The 22,608-nt window shown below is 42.3% G+C and overlaps 1 pseudogene; it reads left to right on the forward strand.

Annotated features, from left to right (window-relative positions):
- The first annotated feature begins 8,517 nt into the window (after nt 1–8,517).
- LOC113264253 (zinc finger protein 883-like) lies at nt 8,518–22,378 on the forward strand (annotated as a pseudogene).
- The last annotated feature ends 230 nt before the right edge of the window (nt 22,379–22,608 follow it).

Consider the following 22,608-nt stretch of genomic DNA (forward strand, 5'->3'; position numbering starts at 1 on the left):
CTATCTTTGTCAAGAGTTGGTGACAGGATTATGCTGCTCCCGTAAAACAACCTGGGAATCGTTCCCTTCCTTTATATTATCTGAAAGATTTGGGGGAAGTATAGTATTATTTCTTCCTTATGTGTTTAATAGAATTTACCATATGGGCCTGGAGGGGTGTTTTTGTTTTGTTTTGTTTTGTTGGTAGAATTCCATTTAATAATCCATTGAAGTTCTTTAATAAGAACAGGGCTATTTATATGAATAAATATATTTCTCCTTGTGCTAGTTTTGTTGTGTTTTTCGTAGAATTTGTTCATTTCACCTAAGTTGGGCTTAGTGGCAGGAATTTGTACATACTATACCCTTATTATTTTTCTGATGTGTATAGAATCAGTAATGATATTTTCTGTTCATTCCTCATATTGATAAGTTGTGAACTTTCTCTTTTTTTCTTGATCAGTTTTTCTAGGAAGTGCAATTTTACCAATACTTTCAAAGAGCTTTTTTCTGTTGATTTTCTCAAACCTTGTTTTCTATTCCATTGCCTTCTAGTCTTTAACAGCTATTTACTTATATGGGATTTAATATGTTCTTTTTCTAGCTTCTCATGGTAGACACTTAGATAATTGATTTTAAACCTTCTTTTCTAATATAAGCGTTTAAAGGTACAACCTGCCCTCTAACAGAGCTGTTCAGCTAGATCTCACGCACTTTGCTATGCTGCACTTTTATGATCATTTAACTTGAAATACTTTCTGATTTCCCTAGTGATTTTTCCTTTTACTCATGAGTTACTTAGAAATGTGTGTTTTTAATTTCTTAATGTCCCAGGCTTTTCTGTATACTATACTGATTACCAATTTAGTTCTACTGGTCAGAATATATTCTGTGTAAGATTTCAGTTCTTTGACATTTATTGCAACTTAGACGTATGGTGAATCTGCTTTGAAAGGTAAAGTCAGGGGCTTCTGAGTGGCACAGTCAGTTAAGCAACTGCCTCTTGGTTTTACCGCAGGACATGATCTCAAGGTCCTGAGTTTGAGCCCTGTGTTGGGCTCCACGCAAAGCATGGAGTCTGCTGGAGCTTCTCCCTCCCTCTCTCCTTCTCCCTCTGTTCCTCCCGATCATGCTCTCTCTCTATAATAACTAAATAAATCTTTAAAAAGAAAAAAAAAGTAAAGTCAACTAAGTTACTGGCTGATATATAATCAACCATCAGACAGACAAAGCCATCAGAAAAATATAAGTTAAAGAAAAGGCAAGGAAGACATACAAATGGCCAACAGGCACAAGAAAAACTGCTCCACATCACTCGGCAGCAGGGAAATACAAATCAAAAAACCACAATGAGAGACCACCTCATACCTGTCAGAATAGCTAAAATTAACAAGTCAGGAAATGACAAGTGTTGGCGAGGATGCGGAGAAAGGGGAGCCTCGTGCACTGTTGGTGGGAATGCAAGCTGGTACAGCCACTCTGGAAAACAGTATGGAGGTTCCTCAAAAAGTTGAAAATAGAGCTACCCTATGACCCAGCAATTACACCACTGGGTATTTACCCCAAAGATACAAATGTAGTGATCTGAAGGGGCACCTGTACCCCAATGTTTATAGCAGCAATGTCCACAATAGGCAAACTATGGAAAAGAGCCCAGATGTCTATTGACAGGTGAATGGATAAAAAAGATGTGGTAGATATGGACAATGAAATATTACTCAGCCATCACAAAATGAAATTTTGGGGGCACCTGGGTGGCGCAGTCGTTAAGCGGCTGCCTTTGGCTCAGGGCGTGATCCCAGGGTCCTGGGATCGAGCCCCACATTGGGCTCCTCCACTGGGAGCCTGCTTCTTCCTCTCCCACTCCCCCTGCTTGTGTTCCCTCTCTCGCTGGCTGTCTCTCTCTGTCAAATAAATAAATAAAATCTTTAAAAAAAAATGAAATCTTTCCATTTGCAGCAACGTGGTTGGAATTAGAGGGTATTGTGCTAAGTGAAATAAGTTAACCAGAGAAAGACAATTATATGATCTCACTGGTATGTGGAATTTAAGAAACAAAAGAGAGGATCATAGGATAAGGGAAGGATAAATAAAACAAGGCAAAATCGGAGGAGACAAAGCATAAAAAACTCGTAATCACAGGAAACAAACTGAGGATTGCTGGGGGGAGGATGGGGTAACTGGGAGATGGGCATTAAGGAGGGCATGTGATGTAATGAGCACTGGGTGTTATATAAGACTGATGAATCACTGATCTCTAGCTCTGAAACTAATAATGCATTATATGTTAATTAATTGAATTTAAATAAATAAATTTAAGAAAATAAAGGAAAGGCAGTCATCCATTCATTTATGTATTCAGTGTCTCCTGTTTTATTAGATCCTATTCAATGTACACAGCTGAGCAGAAATGTGTGTTCTTGTGGAGTATGCAACAGATGGGAAAAGAGAAGAGTCAGAAAAATAAGTAGACAATATATCAAGGCCTGGTTCTGCCACCAGACTGATGGGATTCTCAGTCCTTCTTGGAAGCTACTGTTTGGTTTTTTTTCTCCCAAGTAGAGCGCTCGAGGTCGCCCCCAGATGCTTTGCACTCTCCAGTTCTCACCTCCTGGATAAATTAAAAGATGCTTTCTCATGGTTCCCCCAAACACCTCCCTTTGGCCTTAGGCTCCAAACTGTGGGTATGTTCCTCACTCTGCCTCATGACTTCCAACACCCGTACCCCAAGAAGGACTGAGAATCCCACCATTGTGGCAGCCAAGCTAGATTCTGTCTAATCCACAGAGAGAAGCTCAAGTTCCAGCAGGGCTGGAGTGAGGAAGGGAGTGACTGACACCAAGTAGAATGAGAGACATGCACTCCCTAAACTTGTCCACTTCTACTCTTATATTTTTATTCTTTAGTAAAAGCCTCTCTTTAAAATGCCAGCATCACCTTAAATAAACCAAAGGAAAGAGGAGTGTCACGGGGCTTGGTGCGCTGTGCACTCCTGGGGTGTCCTGGCAGGAGGAGCTGTGCAGGCTCTGGTCTTGGGGGAGGACCTGGAGCTAGCACAGCGGAAGAAAGGAAACGTAGAGGGCGGGGACAGTGACCTCTGTTTGCGGGGCTCCGTTCCCTCCTGCTGTCTGATCCAGTGCACTGCTCCCACACCAGCTCGCAGGGATTCACAGTCCATCATATTACTTGCCGCTCGCAAGCCTCCAGTGGCTTCCCATCTCACTCACAAGTCAAAGCCAAAGTCCTGACATTCACTTAAAAGTCCTCTTATTTCTTTTTTGAGGATTTTATTTATTTATTTGAGAGAAAGAGAACGCATCAGGGGGGAGGGGCAGAGGGAGAAGCAGACTCTCCCCTGAGCAGGGAGCCCAATGTAGGGATGTGAGGCTTGATCCCAGGATCCTGGGATCATGACCTGAGCTGAAGGCAGATGCTTAACTGACTGAGTCACCCAGGTGCCCCCAGCCAGAGTTCAAATATTGCCAAACATCAGAAAATGTCCTGGAGAGAGACCCTAAGAATGTAGCCAGTGTGGGAAAGTCTTCTGCCAGAGTTCACAGCTTATCACACATCAGATAACCTATACCAGAGAGAAACCCTATGAAAGTGGTGAATGTGGCAAAATCTTTACCCAGAGCGCAAGTCTCACCAAAAATCGGAAGACCGCACACTGCAGGAAAACCTCACGGTTGTCGTTAGTCCGACAAAGCCTTCAGCCAGAGCACAATCCTTTTTTATTTTATTTTTTTAAAAGACTTTATTTATTTATTTGACAGAGAGAGAGACAGCCAGCGAGAGAGGGAACACAAGCAGGGGGAGCAGGAGAGGAAGAAGCAGGATCCCAGCAGAGGAGCCTGATGTGGGGATTGATCCCAGGACTCTGGGATCACACCCTGAGCTGAAGGCAGACGCTTAACGACTGAGCCACCCAGGCGCCCCAATCCTTTTTTAAATAAAGATTTATTTATTTATTTTAGAGAGAGTGAGAAGGGAGGGACAGAGAGAGAGGGAGAGAGACTCTCAAGCAGACTCCATGCTGAGCACAGAGCCCGATGACGTGGCCTGATCCCAGGACCCTGACATCACGACCTGAGCCGAACCCAAGAGTTGGGCACTCAACTGACTGCACCACCCAGGCATCCCCAGAGTCCAATCCTTTTAAGCATCGGCTAACTCACACTACCTAGAAATTCTGTGAATGGGATGAATGTATTAACGGCTTCAGGTGAACATCAATCATCACCAGAGATCAAAGACTTCACTGGCAATACGAGGAAAGTTTAAGTAAGACTTGACATTTCATGAAAGGCCAGCAAGTTAATGTTGTGAGCAAGACACTACCAGGTAAGTTTTGTAAGATAACTGAGCACAGGTATTGTGTAGTTCTGATATTTCCACTTTTTATCAGTGTTTCGTATAGACACTCCATGTAAATGCTTCTATCATTCATTAAAACATTTTCAGTCAGACTTTTTATGCCCTCATCTTCAGAAGCTTTCTGAAACTTTAAAAAATTGGAATTCCCCTATAAAACAAACAAGTCGTGGAGATGAAAAGTACAGCAGAGGGAATGTAGTAAAACATATTGTAATAACGTTATATCGTGACAGCTGGCAACCTCTCCTACGGTAGTGCGCATGTATAGAATTCTGGAATTACTATGTCGTGTCCCTGAAACTAATACAACATTGAATGTCAGGCATACTTTAATAATGAAAATTTTAAAAAATAATGAAAATTTAAAAAAAGGAGTGCCCCAAATGGAAATGGAACCACCCAAATAAAAATTGAGAAAATGTTTTAATTGGAAGATCACCCCAAATTCTACATCCACAAGTTCTATACAGAGAAGCCAGGAATCCAAGTATCTATCACATAAATCCTCTCAGCCATGACAGAGACAATTCCTATAGAAGCAAGGGGACACCTTTTAAATAACTGAGCCCTTTAACAGAGCTGTTCATTCCATCACTATGCTTCTCTTCACTTCCTCATCCCCAACACCATAAGGTTTTATCTCAGGGGGAAAGACGCACGGGAAGAGAGCGATTTTCAAGATGCATTTCACAAGAATAAACTTCTACAGGATAGAGGCCTGTACTTTTTGAAACCTATCTTCTCTCCTTTGAACTTACCAGTGAAGAAGTAGAGGTTTAGGAAAGACACACAGATACTATATCTCTGAGGCTATTTCTTATTACTTGGCACTTGGTTTAAAAGCACCATGTTGGGGCGCCTGGGTGGCAGTTGGTTGGGCATCTGCCTTCGACTTGGGTAGTGATCTCGGGGTCCTGGGATTGAGCCCTGCATCAGGCTCCCTGCTCAGTGGGGAATCTGTTTCTCCCTCTCCCGCTGACCCTCACCCCCCCCTCCAGTGCGCGCACACATGCTCTCTCTCTAATAAAGAAAGAAAATCTTTTTTGAAAAAGCACTATGTTATTATGCTCCATGAGTGAACCTAATTGTCCATATTAAATAAGGTCATGCCATTTTAATAGACTGGGCCTTAGGTCAGAAGGTAAGATGATAGTAAACCCGAGTTCTCTTGAGATACCCACAGCATAGGAGGAGGAAACCAGAAATGAAACTGTGAAACTTGATTCCTCTCCCCCCAAAATTCACTTCTATTTAGTTTAGTTGGCTGTTAATCAGTGCGGGTTCAAAAACAATATAAAAGAGACTCTAAATTGTATGGCAACAGTTATAATACAACCAAACATTGAGAACGGAAATAGTGGCAGTATACAGAAATTATTTGTCTCAATCTCTAGGCCAGTATTCAATAATATTAAATGGAAAATACAGGTTTAAACTTATATTAACTTCAATTTAATCCACCCATTGATGGGTTAATGACATGATGGTTATTTCGGTACAACTCTAACAGCTGGCATTTGGGGCAGTTTGAGTATCTAAAAGTCAATAACGCTGTTTTTCATTTGTAAAATCAGTTAAAGTTAACAAATGCCAAGAGACGTAACTTCGAACAAAGTAGTATAAAAATTTTTATTAAAGAATCAGTGATTCAAATATGTTTTTAATGAAAAATTCGGATTTCATCTATTTAATGGGAAATCATTAAAGTGTTGTATGCAGGGACACTGCCTGCAGGGGAGCTTTCTGGGGCACAGACATGCTCTGTATCTTGCCTGGGGTGGTGTTCACTCAAGTGTGCGCAGTTGTCAAGTCACCCACCCGTATACTTACAAATACTTCCAATAAATATTTGAAAAAATGTTATGCAAACAGACCATTTTATTCTATTATTTCTCTTTAAGGTCACATAATTTTTCCTTTACAATATGTATACATTCCTGAGACGTTTGTAAAGCTTGCTTTTTATTTAGATTTGTGAATCTATGGGGTCCAGAGTCAAGCACGGCAGCATCTATTTCTCTCCACACACACGTCATGCAGACATACGTGTCCATCGATGTCCGTGTCTTGCTGCATCATTGAAGGTCATGAACTTTAACCTTTCCCAGCTTATTTTGACAATGATTTTCTAGTTTTTAATTTTTCCAGATAGAATTGTTTGTCTTTTTCTAATTTTGCCTTATTTTAATCTTTGTGGCAGTTTTTCATTTAGGAGCATTAATGTTCTACATATTTAATTCTGGGTTCTGTTTGACTCTCTCTTCACTGTTCCCACCCTCTTTGAGATGTTCCTTATGTCATTTGCCAGGCGGGGTTCTTGGCAGCATCACATTAGTAACTCCTTTAATCTTCATGACGACCTATGGAAGGAACCGCGAGGAACATTCTCTGAGATGCACCGAGGGAGGGTGCCACACAGTGAGAGGTTTCAAATTCCGCCCATTCGTAACCAGAGGATTGGGAGGCTTGCTTACATATAAGGGTACAGGACTCAGGAGATGCAGAGAGACAATCAGACAAATCCGTGGACGTTGCTGCTCAGGCTTGTCTATTTAGGAAGGAACAAGAGCCTATGACATTGTCGGAGATGCAGACACATTAGCACTTCACCAGCACCAGGCACTGCACTTTTCTGCTCGTTACTGACTTCTTCTGACTACCAGTGTGCTTCTCAGAGCAAGGCCCCTTCACTCTCACTCATCACTGTCAGAATGAACAGCTAGCATCAAGGCCATACCTTACCAAGGGATGCAATCTGACGTTTCCGTCTGAAATATGACAGTATTTGGGTCTCGGAGATATTGTCATTGGTAAATATATTGAAGCCTCTACAAGATCAGGTAGATGAGCTAGAGTATACATCTCTCTCTCTCTCTCTCTCTCTCTCTTACACACACACACACACACACACACACACGCAAATACCACAGTAGGTAGAGTAGGAAAATACTCGGACTGGAATTAGACATGGACTCTAATCCTAGTTTTGCCACTTGCTAGTTGTGAAACTTGAAGCATGTTCTATCTTGGGCAAGTAGTACGGCCCATAACACAACAATTAAGAATGTGAGCTCCTCTAGCCAAATCATGGGTAACCTTGGGTGAGTTATTTAACCTCTCTGAGACCATTTCCTCATCTGTAAGATGAGGTTAATAATAATGACTTCGATTATTCAAAAATTATTTTATTATCGACAACATGCCAGTCTCTGTTGGAGCTTATGTTTGAGGTAAGATGTGCTAAGACACATCTGATAAGGACCACCAGGAATAAACGTTCAGTCCAACAAAATTAGGTTTATTCATCCGCTGCAACAAGGTAGACCGTTACCAGCAGTAACATGGAGCATCTCACAAAAAATGAAGGGAAAAATCGCAGGATTTTGAAGAAAAGTAAAATTTTAGATAAAATTTTATGGAAGTGTTTTGATAGGCTCAATGCAAGGCTGGTCTGGATTAATTTTTTTTTTTTTTTTTTTTAAGAGATGGAAAATCTTAAACCTCCAGGCAGGCGTGGGACATTTACTTATCCTGACAATGATGTCAAACAGTTTCTGACAGTCTCTGATTTTATTTTATTTATTTATTTTTTTTTTTCTGATTTTAGCAAAGATGATTTCTTGGTAATTTTTTTTAAGTGGGAGTAGCAAGGCAAAGATATCATTGATAAAAAAGCAGTAATTATTCAAAGAGGATCATTGTGAAACTTCACAGCTGCGGTATGATTTTGGGAGAGAGTTGCTGTTAACTTTGCAGCAGGCTCCAGCAGCGTCCTCTGAGTCTGGTCTATGGCACAGCTGATTTTTGCTTTTTCAAATGAGAGAATACTCTTGCCTAGAAGAGTGCCTGGCACACTCTGTTTCACAGGCCTTGTCTGTCGCTATCCTGAAGTAAAGGAGTCCGATTTTCCCGGGGCTCTATTGTTTTTCATTAGTGGTTTAACGTACGACGAGAAACGACGGTAGGAGCCTGCCTTTCTCCTTTGCCAACTAGAGAACAGTCAGTGCTCTAATACAGAGGCGCTTCGGTGCATGCAGATTTTTCAGGGGTCCCCCAGTTACTAGCCCGGCGTCCTAGAGACCCCGGCTGGCCAAACCCCGAAGACCCGCCCAGTTAGAGTCACGTGGACAGGCCCTAGCCCCGCCCCCGTCCGAGTCCGCGCAGCCGCAGACGCAGCTGGGAAATGTCCCCGGGGAAAGAGCGGGTCCCGTGGGGCCAAGAGCCGCTCGGCCGTAGTTCCTCCGGGATCGGGATCGGGACCGGGTAGTTGGTGCCACTAGCTCGGGACTGGTGGGGTAGGCCTCGCAGGTCCGGAGTTTCGCAGGGGCCTTCTTTCGGAAGGGGCCGGGGGCGGAGGGTCACCTTTTCAGGTGCGGCGGTTGTTGCCCGCTAGCAGCGCGGGGGTCGGGGTGCGAGACGCACCTCCAGGCCCCGGATCTGCGGTGCGTCTCAGAGGGTGCTCGGCCTCTCCGGCGGGGCGGCCTCCGGGCCTCGGAGCCCGGCGCTAGGGGCTCTCCCGAGAGTGACGGGGTCCAGCCTGGGGTCCAGAGGCCGCAAGGAGGTGGGTGTCCGCAGGCAGGGCCACTAAGGGAGCGGACCAGCGGTGGCGGCGACGACTCTGCAGGGAGAGAGAGGTGAGAGCCAGTGACCGGGTGGGGTGTGGGGGCGTTCTGCACAAAAGATTCACGACAGCCGTGTTGCGGTGTGGAAAAGGAAATAAAACGTTATTGTTATTATTATTATTATTATTATTATTATTATTATAGAAACCTAATAAAAACAGAAGAGGAAAGGAATCTACACACAGTGGAGGTAATAGTAGACAATAAATGAGAATAAGGCCGAGTTAGATCGAATCGGGTGCTTACAACATCCAGCCTCATCAGCTGGGGAAGCGGGTGGAGACAGCCAGCCTGGAGTCTCGGTGGGAGGCCTGGGCAGGGCGTCCTGCCCTCAGCTGAGACTTCCAACCGACCGTCCCCATAGGGCCATATTCACGGGGCGAATGACAGGGTCTGAAGTCAAACATTCGTTCGCGTACGTGCGGTTGGGAGCGAGCTGCGTTTCCACGTTACCATGTTTCTGTATTTTCAAGGAGCCCGGGCTGTGTGTCTGCCTCCCCTCCCGGATTCCGTTCCGGGGGGGCCAGCCCCGCCTGCAGCAGGAGGGGACGTGAGACCAGATTTGTAGCTCCTGCTGTTCAGAGCAGAAGGGCCACTTCTGATCCGGAGGCCCGGTCATATATTTTAAGTAACCAGGCTCCCAAGGTTATTCCCACAGATCGGCTATGCGGGACAAATCACAAGAACAGTGATCTATACAGAACCGGGGGTGAGGTGGAGACGGGATGTGAGGACACGCAGCTTTCCCTTCCCGCGAGAGCGCACAGGAGGGAAGTTTGTAGGAGTAGGTGGGAAGAAGGCTTCCTGGCCTGTAGGGTGGGGTCTTTACGGAGCGCAGGTGGGAGCGCAGGTGCGAGCCTCGAGCAACGCCCCTCTTGTATCACTTCCCGGGACCCCTTCTCCCTCGCCAGCCTTTTATCCGTGGTGGCTTAATGAAAACGGCCTGGTTTGTTTCGTTTCAAACTTATCGGACAGTACAGCTAATAGGAGAGGAGCGTACAGTTCTAACCTATGTGTAGAGTTCGTGCAACCACTAGCAGTCAGGACGCAGAGCCGGTTCACTGACTCCAGAAACCTGCCTTGCGCTCTCCCTTATCATAGTCACACCTTTCTCCCACTGTTACCTCGGGCAGCCGCGGACCGACCCCTATCTCTCTAGTCTGTTTTTCCGGGATGTCATATAAATGGAATCTACGCTGTCTGACGTTTCGGGACTGGCAACTGTCACTCAGCACCACGCCTTTGAGGTTCCTTTGGCTTTTTGAGTTCCTTATTGCTCAGGAACATCCCACTAAATAGATAGACCACGGTTGTTGTTTCAATCTGTTCACCCGGTAAAGAACATTTGGATTGTTTCCGGTGTTTGGTAATTATGACTTGTACTGCTCTAAGTGCTGGTGTACAGGCTTTTCTGTGAACGTGTTTTCATTCAGCCTGGTTTTGAAAAGCAAACCAGTCTGAATTTGAATGCTGGTTTGAGATGTATTGCTCATGTGATGAGCTTAGACTCGTTACTTAACTTTTTTTTTTTTTTTGAAAGATTCTATTTATTTGTTTGAGAGAGAGAGCGTGCACGACCAGGGGGAGGGGCAGAGGGAGAGAGAGAAGCGGGAGCCTGATGCGGGGCTCCATCCCAGGACCCTGAGATCTTGACCTGAGCTGAAAGCAGACGCTTAACCGACAAAGCCACCCAGGCACCCCTAGTTACTTCACTTTTTTGAGTAACTTCATCAGGGAGTTGCTGTGAGGTTAAATGACCGTCTATCAGTGGTTCTCCACTATTTCAGACCCAATGAGCCCTTTTAATAACAAATATTTTGTAATGCCCTCATCTCTATCCTGAAATGAAATTCATTAAATGGGTAAAACTAACCTACATAATCTTTAAAGCGATATAATGCCCTCACTTTAAAAGAGAAATAAAAAAGAACACAGTGCAACTCAGGCTGATAAAATGACCAAATCTTAGTAAAACTCAGAACAAATTACCTCGATTTAGACCATAGTTGCCTTTACAGAGAAAAAAAAAATCATTATATATTAGCACTGAAAACAAAACAGAACTCTGTGGTTGTGTGTAAAAAAGATTTAGGTTACAGTCTTCTCGAACCTTGAACCTCTTATTCTTCACAGATGACAAAGAAAATGTCTCTCAGATGGGGACTCTTTCACCTTCCTGAAATCAATATAAAGCTACCTAAATCTGTGTCATCCTATCCTTTATCCCGCCCATGTCCGTAGAGGAGCTCTGTCTGCCTTTCCGGGACAATTCCACCTGCACGTTGGATCCCGTCCTTCCTACGGTTTCAAGACCTTTCATTTTCCCTTCTCCCTCTTTATACTTTATATACTTTTGCAACTGTACCTTTCCTATTATTTTTTGCCCAGCTTTAAGGTGTATTTTACATACAATTAAATTCAACAATTTTATTTCAATGGTTTGAGTTTTAGCAATTGTTTATAGGTGTGTTAACTTCTACCATGTCAAGATACAGAACTGTAGGGGTGCCTCGGTGGCTCAGTCGTTAAAGCGTCTGCCTTCTGCTCAGGGTGTGATCCTGGCGTTATCGAGCCCCACATCAGGCTTCTCCGCTGGGAGCCTGCTTCTTCCTCTCCCACTCCCCCTGCTGTGTTCCCTCTCTCGCTGGCTATCTCTCTGTCAAATAAATAAATAAAATATTTTTTAAAAAACAAACAAACAAAAAGATACAGAACTGTATTGTCCAATATCAGTACCCCCAGCTATATGTAGCTATTTAAAATTTAAAAAATTAAGTGAAATTAAAAGCTCACCTCCTTGTACTAGCAATATTTCAAATCCTTATAGCCACATGTGGTGAGGGCTGCTGTATTTAACAGCACAGGAATAGAACGTGTTCCTCATTTCTGGAAGTTCTTTTGCACATGGCTACTCAGTACTTCTGTAGCTAGATGTCACAGATTTTGATGTGTTACCTAATGTTACCATTATGTTCAAAATAGTTTATATTTCTTATAATTTTTTGAATTGATTTAGCATTATGTTTAATTTCTAATTATATTGAGATTTTTCTAGATATCTTATTGTGAATGATTGCTAATTTAATTTCATTTTCCTCAGAGAATATATTCTGAATGATCTCAGTCTTCTGTCTGAAAAATGCCTTTATTTTATTTTAATTTTATTTATTTATTTGAGAGAGAGAGGGCACAAGTGTGGGGAGGGCAGAGGGAGAAACAGACTCAGGAGGAGTCTGGGGGCTCAATCCCAGGACCCCAGGATCATGACCTGAGCTGAAGGCAGCCACTTAACTGACTGAGCCACCCAGGTGCCACGTTTTATTTTCAGTTTTGAAAGGTATTTCCTCTGTATATAAAATTCTGAGGCGACCCATTTTTTCTTTCTGTAAGTACTTTAAAGAGGTTTCTTCACAATCTTCTAGATTGCTTGGTTTCTGAGTTCTTCTGTTTCTAATGTGTCTTTTTTTCTCTCTGGCTGATTTTAAGATTTTGTCTTTGTCACTAGTTTTGACTGAGTTGATTATTATATGCATTGGCTCAGTTTTCTCTATGTTTCTGTGCTTAGAATTTGTTGAGCTGCTTGGGTCTGTGGGTCTAGAGTTTTCATCAAATTTGTACAGTTTTTAGCTACTATTTCTTCAAGTATTTTTCTGCCCTACCCCCCCAATCTATAGATATCAATTGCACAAATACTGGTCTGTTTAAATTTGCCCCCAGCTCACTGATACTCTGTTCATTCTTTTGAAAAGATTATCTTTTCTCTCTGTTCCTTTTGGATAGTTTTGTTGCTGTCCTCAGGTTCACCAGTCTTTATTTTACAGTGTCTAATTTGCCATTAACCCATCAGTGCATTTTTCATCTTGATCATATTAGTTTTTATCTCTGAGTTCATTTTGAGCCTTTTTAAAAAATTTTTGCCTGCTATTCTCTACTTATTTTAGACATGTGGAATGTAACTGTATCAATTGTAATTCTCACATCTGTTTGTTCAGATTGTTTTTTATTGACTGATTCTTTCTCATTGTGGGTTGCAATTTTTCTTCCCCCCCCCCCCCACTAGTCTTTGTTTGGATGCCAGACAGCATTAATTTTATCTTTTTGGTTGCTAGGTATTTTTGTGTTCCTAAAAATATTTGTGAACATTTATCTGGGATGCAGTTAAGTTACTTGGAAACAGTTTGATCCTTTCAGGTCTTGCTTTTAAGATTTGTTAAGTGGGACCAAAGCAGTTCTCAGCCAAGAGCTATTTATTCCCTCATATTAACATGACTGTTCTATGGATTCAATCCCGTATTTCATATATCATGCAATTTTCTAGTATGGCTGTCAGAATGGGCCCTGTTTGAGCTCTGAGCACCTCTAATACTTTTAAACAGTTCTTTTCCTGGCCTTGAGTAGTTTCCTCACATGCATATGGTGATCTGTGCCTTGCTAAATACTCAGAGAGGACCCTCTGCAGATCTCCAGAGTTCTCTCTACATGTGTCTCTTTTCTCAGTACTCTGTTCTACAAACTCCGGATACATGGGCCTCCCCAGACTCTGCACTCCATCTATTCAGCTCTTATGTATGGATTCCCTAACTCTATGCTACAGCCTGGAAACTCTCAAGGCAGTCTGCTGGATGCATTAGTTATCCATTGCTACGTAACAAATCACCCCCCAAACTTAGCAGGCTTAAAACAACACGCATTTATTATCCCAGGGTCAGGAATCTGAACACGGCTTAACCGGATCCTCTACCGCAGGGTCTTTTGCAAGGCTGTGCACAAGATTCACTTCTGCACTCACTTATGTGGTTGTTGCAGGATTCAGTTTGTCGAGTTATTGGACTATGGGACTTAGTTTCTTGTTGGCTGTTAGACGGAGGCCACTGTTGGTCCTTGCCACACAGACCTCCAGTATTGTAGCTTGCTTCTTCAAAGTCAGCAAGAGAGAGAATCTGCTACCAAGACGGAAATAACATTCTTTTGTGACCTAATCATTCCCTCAATGTTGCCATATTTTATTGGTTGGAGCAGGTTACTCAAGAGAAGGGAATTACACAAGGCTGGGAAGGCCAGGATGCAGGGATCATTGCGGATCATCTTGGAGGCTGCCTACCACACCAGGCCAGTTGTGGGGCTCTCCCCATGTTTCCTGCATCTCAGGGTCACCTTGACTACTGGATGTTTGGTATCTTAAAAACCACTGTTTCATGTATTTTGTCTGCTGTCAAAATATATATTGTCACTTCAGATTTTGTCATTGTTCAAATATTTTTTGGTTGTTCCAGACAGGAGGATAAATCTGATTCTTGTTATTTCACTGTGGTTAGAATTCCAAGTCCCAGCTCAGATACTGATTCCCATCTTTTTAAACTTACTGAAAATTGTTTTGGCCTAACGTCTGGTCTGTCCTAGGGAATGTGCCACGTGGGCTTAAAGAACTGAATTCAGCGGTTTGGGATGTAGTATACAGAGTATCAAATGGGTCAAGTTGTTTGATAGTGTTATTCAGATCTCCTGCCTGTACTGTTTTTTTTAATTGCTGAGAGATGGCTGTTGAAAATTAAGAAATGTCCTTCTTCAGCTCTGATAATTCTATCTTGAAATCTACAGTTTGCATAGTAAATCTGTCTCTATCCATTTACCCTTGACCTGTGTCTTCATATGTGAAATATGTCTCTTGTAGAAAGCATATAGTTTGTCTTATCTATTCTGATGATCTCTGCCTTTTAACCAGGGGGCTTAGATGAGGATTGGACAGACTTTTTCTTTAAGAGCCAACTGGTAAATATTTCAGACTTTATGGGCCATTTAGCTCGTCACTTCCACTCAACTCTGCAAAGAGTTGTAAAAAGCGTAAAGAGAGAAAGCAGCAATAGACAATATGTAAATGAATTGGTGCAGCTATGATCCAGTAAAACTTTATTTTCAGAAATAAGCATTGGGCAGGATTGGCCCTCGGGCCATAATTTGTTGACCCCTGGTTTAGACTATTTGAATTTCATGTAATTACTAGTATGTTTGGATTTGTCTCACCATTTTATTATTTGCTTTTTGTTTGTCCCCTTGTTTTCCCCTGATTTTCCATTCCTCCTGTTTCATAGACTACTTAAATATTTTTAAATATTTGTTTTAAATTTTCCTATTAGCTTTTTAGCTGTGCTCCTTTTCATTATTATTTTTAGTAGTTCCAGTAGGGATTACAGTATGCATCCTTAATTCCTCACAGGCTTCTTAGCATTAATGTTTCCCTTCACATTAAAATGTGAAACCTTAGAGGTGCCTGGGTGGCTCAGTCAGTTGAGCATCCAACTCTTGGTTTTGGCTCAGGTCATGATCTCAGAGTTGTGAGATCGAGCCCCCATAGGGCTCTGTGCTCAGCCAGGAGTCCGCTGGAGATTCTCTCTCCCTCTCTCTCTGCCCCTCCCACTTGTGCTCTCTCTCTGAAATAAATAAATACATCTTTAAAAAATTTAAAAAAATAAAATGTGAAACCTTACAACCATGTAGATCCCATTACCACACCCTCTTTTGTTCTAGTTGTTTCCTGTATTACCCATACATACGTTGTGAATTGTACAAGGCAATTAAGTTATAATTTTTCCTTTAAATAGACATATGTATGGTAAATAAAATTAAAAAGATAAAAACAAACTCTTCAAAATAAATTTTAATCTACCCAGATATTTACCATTTCTAATACTCTTAAGTTCTTTTGGGGGATCCGAATTTCCATCTGGTATTATTTCCCTTCATCCTGAAGAACTTAATCACTTCTCAGCAATCACATAAAAAAACCCAAGAGACCCACTTGGTTGTCCGTCAGTGTGCCTTGTCATGGTGAAGAGGCCCATGCACTGGTCGCATGAAGGAAGTTCCAGAAACACAGAAGTGGGCCCTTCCGGTCACTTCTTGCCCACCGTGTCCCCATGCCCTGTCCCTCCCCTGTGTGTTGCAAATCCATCGCTGCTTTCTGTCTCTGCTCACTGTCTCTTGAGTCCATATTCTCACCTTGCCTTGATTTCTGGGGCGTCCATACAAATATTCTCTCACGTCCATTTTGGCCTTTCCACCTCTCTGCCTACTGCCGCAGAGATCCTTTTAACACTCAGATGTGGCTTTGTCATCTTCTGTCTCCTCTGAAATGGCTGCTTCTTGCTTTCAGGTTGAAGACTGAATGCTTCTGCATGGCCTGTGAGCCCCCCATAGCTGGCCTGTCTGTCCTGTGGTGTCACTTCTCCCCGCCCTCAGTACCAACAGCCTGTGTGCTCTGTCCACACTGGCCTCCTTCTGTTTCTCACCCCCCCCACCTCTCCTCACACTTCCGTTTCCTCTGTTTTGTTGCCAAGGTGACTCCCACACATCCTTCAGAAATTAGTCCAGCATTGTCTCTTCAAATAAGCTCTCCTGAAACCCTGGCCAGGTCAGATGGCCTTATTAAAGACTCTCATAGCATCCTGTGACTCTTCTTTGTGACACTTGTCACAACTACAATTATGTACATATTTGTGTGACTGTTGTTTATCTACTGGACACTCAGCTCTGTGAGATCAGGTGCTCTCAGGGGTTTTTGCTCAGCACCATATTGTCAGTATTTAGCACAGTGTTCAATGAATAGATGTTGAAAGAATAGAAGTTTTTTAGTGCAGTCATTTACTCAGAACAGAAATAGCCTAAAGATGCTTGGAAGGACAAAGATAACCAGTAGGCATTATTCTAATTGTCAAGTGTGCCTTTTCTTCATAAAAATGATCAAGTTTAAATATAAGTACTGGCTCAATCAGTCCTGTTTGTAAAGAGTGTTACAGCCCAGGAAAAGATTTTTTTCTGTGATACAAACGGGTAATTGCAGTCTATTTGGACAGTAAAGACACATATGTTGTAGGTCTATCTTGAACAAACACACTCCTGGCTTTCTCCCGTATTTTCACACGACCACCACACATGACACTTCTGACACCAAAGATGGGGGATTTCCGCCCCCACACCAAGCAATTCTCTGTGACACCAACTAAGCGTCTTAAAATTCACTTCAGTTTTGACACTAATCAGAGTTAGCAAAGACTCTACAAGGTAAGAGTTCAGTCTCCACAAGACGGCCCCCACTTCAGATGCCCATCGCAAGTAGTTGGTCCCCAGACTGCCCACGACTTCGGTCTGACTTGGCTACAAACTGGAGGGTCCCATGACCTCCCTCCTTGGGTTCCATCACTTGCTAGAACAGCTCACAGAACCCAGGGAAACACATATGTTGGCCAGCTTAGTATATTACCAAGGATATGGGGAAGGTGACAGAGGAAGAGATACATAGGACAAGGTTCACAAGTGTCTGTTCTTTTTTTTTTTTTTCCCCTTTTCAGTCTTTGTGCTCTTTGCTTTTCAGTTTTTGAAAGTTCTATTGATACATCCTCTTGGAGAGTCTTCCGTCAGATGTGTGCAGCCCACTAATGAGTTCATCAGAGGCATTCTTCACTGCTGTTACAGTTTTTAAAAAATCTCTAGCATGTCGGGTGCCTGGGTGGCTCATTTGGTTGTGTGTCCAACTCTTAATTTCAACTCAGGTCATGATCTCAGGGTCTTGTGATGGAGCCTCCGTTCAACTCCCTGCTCAGTGCCAAGTCTGCTTGAGATTCTCTCTCTCCTCCTCCCTTTGCCCCTCCCCCTACTTGCACGCGCACGGGCGCGCACACGCTCTCTCACTCTCTCAAATAATCTTAAATTCTCTAGCTTTTTTTGGGGGGGGGTTCCTCTTACGTTGTCCATGTTCTTGCATGCTGTCTGCTTTATCCATTAGAGCACTTACCACATTAATCATGGTAGCTTTAAATTCCCAGTTTGTAAATCCAGCATCCCTGTCTTTTTTTTTTTTTTTTAAGATTTTATTTATTTATTTTGACAGAGAGAGACAGCCAGCGAGAGAGGGAACACAAGCAGGGGGAGTGGGAGAGAAAGAAGCAGGCTCCCAGCGGAGGAGCCGGATGTGGGACTCGATCCTGGAACGCCAGGATCATGCCCTGAGCCGAAGGCAGCCGCCTAACGACTGCCCTACCCAGGCGCCCCCAGCATCCCTGTCTTATCTGTATACTCTATAAATTGTGTTTGTCTCTCACTACTGTATTGTAAATATACTTAGAAAGGACATTACTCCTTTCCTTCCAGAAGAATCTGATGGCCTTTCCTTAACCCCCTTCTATCTTCTCAGATAAAATCGATCAAGTTCACTGTCCTTTATGAAACCATCTTTTCAGGCTATGCACGACAGTATGTAGCTCTGATTCGCCTCATTTTCTGACTACTCCACAGATTCCCTTCATCGTTTCTGTCTGTGCCTCTTAATAGTGAGTATCTGTGAAAAATTGTCTCTTCAGTGGTTGTTTTGTTTATAGGTTGAATATCCCCCTTAGCTTTTATGCCTGTAATTATTTGAAAAGTAGATACTATCAAACATTTACTGTTCCAAATATTAGGGTAGTGGCTTTATCTCACCTTTTTCTTTAAATAATATCCAGGGTTTAGTTGCAAAAAAAAAAAAAAAAAAAGTGGCTGGACTAATCTTCAAAAACTGCTGTCAGGGCACCTGAGTAGCTCAGTCAGTTGAACGTTGGACTCTTGATTTCAGTTCAGGTTGTGATCTTGTGGGTCATGGGATCGAGCCCCAAGATCAAGAGCCACACATTCCACTGACTGAGGCAGTCAGGTGCCCCAAAAGAAAAGGTTATTTATTTTTTATTTTATTTTTTTAAAAAGATTTTATTTATTTATTTATTTGAGTAAGAGAGAGTACAAGCAGTGGGGAGGGGCAGAAGGAGAGAGAAGCAGACTCCCCAGTGAGTGGGGAGCCTGATGAGGGGCTCAATCCCAGGACCCCAAGATCATGACCTAAGCTGAAGACAGACACTTAAGTGACTGAGCCAACCAGGCGCCCCAGAAAAGGTTTCTTAAAGAGCTCTTAATGGGCTTTAGGGTAATAGTTTAAATGTTGATTAAGTAGTTTTCTCACAGAAGACTCCATGAAAACCATTTCTCTTTAATAACAGCTTTCTTTTCTTAATCCCCACTCATCTTCATGATTTTTCTCTTTTCTAATCTCTACAATTTAGTCTTTTCCCAAATCACCTTCTCACCTGACAGTGTTTGTTCCATTCTCTTTGATTACTTTGTTTTAAGTCACACCACTAGCATTTCCAGCTAACCCCTCCCTAGATTACAAGGTTACATTTATATCCCCAGTGTTGTGTGTTCTCAGTATTTACAGTTTCATTACCCCATTCCTCACAGAGCAGCTTCTTTTCTTCCAGCATTGGACATATAATAGATTTGTGTTTTTATGTCTTATAGATGGCAAGTATGGACCTAAAGCCAAGAAATCAACAGTAGAGCATCAGGACATTTTCAAAGAAGGTACATCCCAAGGAATAAACACAGAAGAACTTAAAAAGAGAAAATCTGTACTGGGTGATACCTGGAAATCTAGAGAACAGTTTAAGTATCAGCACCTAAACCAGGAGAAGTATCTGGGACAAGATAAAGTCACCTGTATGGAAATTCCTGCCAAAGAAGGAGATACAGAATCTAGTGAATTTGGAAAAGTTTTCATTATACAATCAATAGTTTCAGAGCAGAGTGATCCTATAGAAGAGTGTTTTCATGAACATGGTACACACGGAAAAATCTTAAAACAAAACTCAGACTTAATTATACAATGGAAGTGTGATGGAAAGAAACCTTGTAAGTGTAGTGGGTGTGGGAAAACCTTCAGAGACCATGCTACTCTTGTGCAACATGAGAGAACTCATACTGGAGAGCGACCCTATAAATGCAATGTATGTGGAAAGGGATTTAACCAGAGTTTCCACCTAACAAACCATCAGAAGACTCATACAGGAGAAAGGCCCTACAAATGCAATGAATGTGGGAAGGTCTTCAGTTATTGCTCAGTCCTTATTCAACATCAGAGAATCCATAGTGGGGAGAGACCATATGAATGTACTGAATGTGGCAAGACGTTCAGTCGTAGCACATATCTTACTCAGCATCAAAGAATTCACACTGGTGAGAAGCCCTATAAGTGTCTGGAATGTGGAAAGGCTTTTAGCCAGAGCACCCATCTTACCCTACATCAGAGAATTCATACTGGAGAGAAGCCTTATGAATGCAATGAATGTGGTAAAACCTTCAGTCAGAGTGCACACCTTACTCAACATCAGAGAATTCATACAGGAGAGAAGCCCTATGAATGTAATGACTGTGGGAAGGCTTTCAGTGATCACTCAGCTCTTATTCGACATCATATTGTCCACACTGGGGAGAAACCTTATGAATGTAATGACTGTGGGAGAGCTTTCAGTTACTGCTCAGACCTCATTCAACATCGGAGAACGCATACTGGAGAGAAACCATACGGATGCAGTGTATGCAGGAATGCTTTTAGCGATTGCTCAGCCCTTATTCAGCATCAAAGAATTCACACTGGAGAGAAGCCCTATGAGTGTAGCGGGTGTGGGAAAGCCTTTGGTAACTACTCAGCTCTTGTTTGACATCAAAGAACTCATACTGGAGAGAAGCCCTATGAATGTAAGGAACATGGAAAAACCTTTAGCGGAAGTACATACCTTGCTCAACATCAGAGAAGTCATACAGGTGATAAACCATATAAATGTAACCAATGTGAGAAAACTTTCACCCAGAGTTCATTCCTTACACAACACATGAGAGTTCATACCGGAGAAAAACCCTACAAATGTAACGAATGTGGGAAAGCTTTCAGCGATCGCTCGGGGCACATTCAGCATCAGAGAACTCACACTGGAGAGAAGCCCTATGAATGTAATGATTGTGGGAAAGCTTTTAGTTTCTATTCAGCTCTTATTCAACATAAGAGAATTCATACTGGAGAGAAGCCGTATAAATGCAAGGACTGTGGAAAAGCCTTTAGCGGTAGGTCAGCACTTATTCAACACCAGAGAACTCACACTGGAGAGAAGCCCTATAAATGTAATGTATGTGGAAAAGCCTTCAGTCAGAGTACAAACCTTACAAATCACCAGAAAACTCATTCTAGTGAAAAATCCTATAAATGCAGTGAATGTGGAAAAGTCTTTAGTTACTGCCCAGGCCTTATTCAACATCAAATCATTCATACTGGAGAGAAACCTTATGAGTGCAGTAAATGTGGCAGAGCCCTCATCCAGAGGACAGACCTGAAAAAAACATCAGAAAACTCATACTGAAGAGAAACTCTACAAATGTAATGAAAGTGGAAAAGCCTTCAGCCAGAGCGCATATCTTACAAAACACCAGAATGTTCATAGTGGAGAGAAAGCAAATATACATACTGAGTGTAGGACAGCCTTTAGACAAAACTCATCTATTCAACATGAAAAATCTCCCACTGGAGAGAAATCCTCTGAATGCATTGAGAGTCTGGTTACTGTGGAGACCCTTCCCAGGGAAACAGGAGGATCATTAACTAGAGTGGCCACATGGTCTAGTGGGAAGAGCACGTGTCTGGGTTTTAGAGGTCCCGGGTTCTAATCTTGGCTCTGTTGCCAACTAGGACTATTACTTACTTTGGGGTAAGTCACTTTACCTCTTCATGCCTTAATTTACTCACCTGAAAAATGGAAGACCCGATTAATTGACCTTTAAGATCCACCTTTATTTTATTTATTACCAATGCAGGTTTTTATAGATGTGACTCAAATCGTGACTCATTTATTCTACAACAGTCTGATTTACAGTGTGAGGATGTAGTAGGCATTGGGAATTCAATAAAAATATAGACTACATGCTATTTATTACCTGTGTGTTGGTCCTCCAAAATTAAAATACCAGAAGTATTCGAGGAGATTAGAGATAAAGTAGTACAAATTATGCTAATTATTGCAGTAGGAAGGTTGGGGTCTTGGTTAAGAATATGGTGTTTGATAAAACCTCAAAAAGAGGGGCGCCTGGGTGGCACAGCGGTTAAACGTCTGCCTTCGGCTCAGGGCGTGATCCCGGCGTTATGGGATCGAGCCCCACGTCAGGCTCTTCCGCTATGAGCCTGCTTCTTCCTCTCCCACTCCCCCTGCTTGTGTTCCCTCTCTTGCTGGCTGTCTCTATCTCTGTCGAATAAATAAATAAAATCTTTAAAAAAAAAAAAAAAACCTCAAAAAGAATGAATCAATTTGTTGGTAAAGGCTGGGTTACCTAGAATCCACCCAAATTTAATGTTGTAATATAAATTTTCTCAATTAAGTTGAATTGGTTGCTGTCATGTCCTGGGTGAAAAGGAACTAGACAACAGTTCTAAAGTCTTGAGCAGGTTACCAAGAAAAGGTGGAATTGGAAAATGCATTTGTTGTTTCTATACCTTAACTATGTAAAGACCATGTGAATGAGAATAAATTTTGAGATCTTATACATCCAGAAAAGTCTGTTGGTCTCTTGTCTTTGTCCTGTCATAACAGAGAAAATGGCCTGAAAATATGAAGATTTATCTCAGAAGCCTGTGATTGTAAGTTGACCAGTTAATCTTTTTCAAATTTTCTGTAATGCCTATGCATTGTTTTATAATCAGAGAAACTATTTTTTTAAGATTATTTATTTATTTATTTGACAGAGGGAGACAGCCAGCGAGAGAGGGAACACAAGCAGGGGGAGT

Source organism: Ursus arctos, unplaced genomic scaffold, assembly GCF_023065955.2.
Source record: "Ursus arctos isolate Adak ecotype North America unplaced genomic scaffold, UrsArc2.0 scaffold_31, whole genome shotgun sequence".
Taxonomy (NCBI): domain Eukaryota; kingdom Metazoa; phylum Chordata; class Mammalia; order Carnivora; family Ursidae; genus Ursus; species Ursus arctos.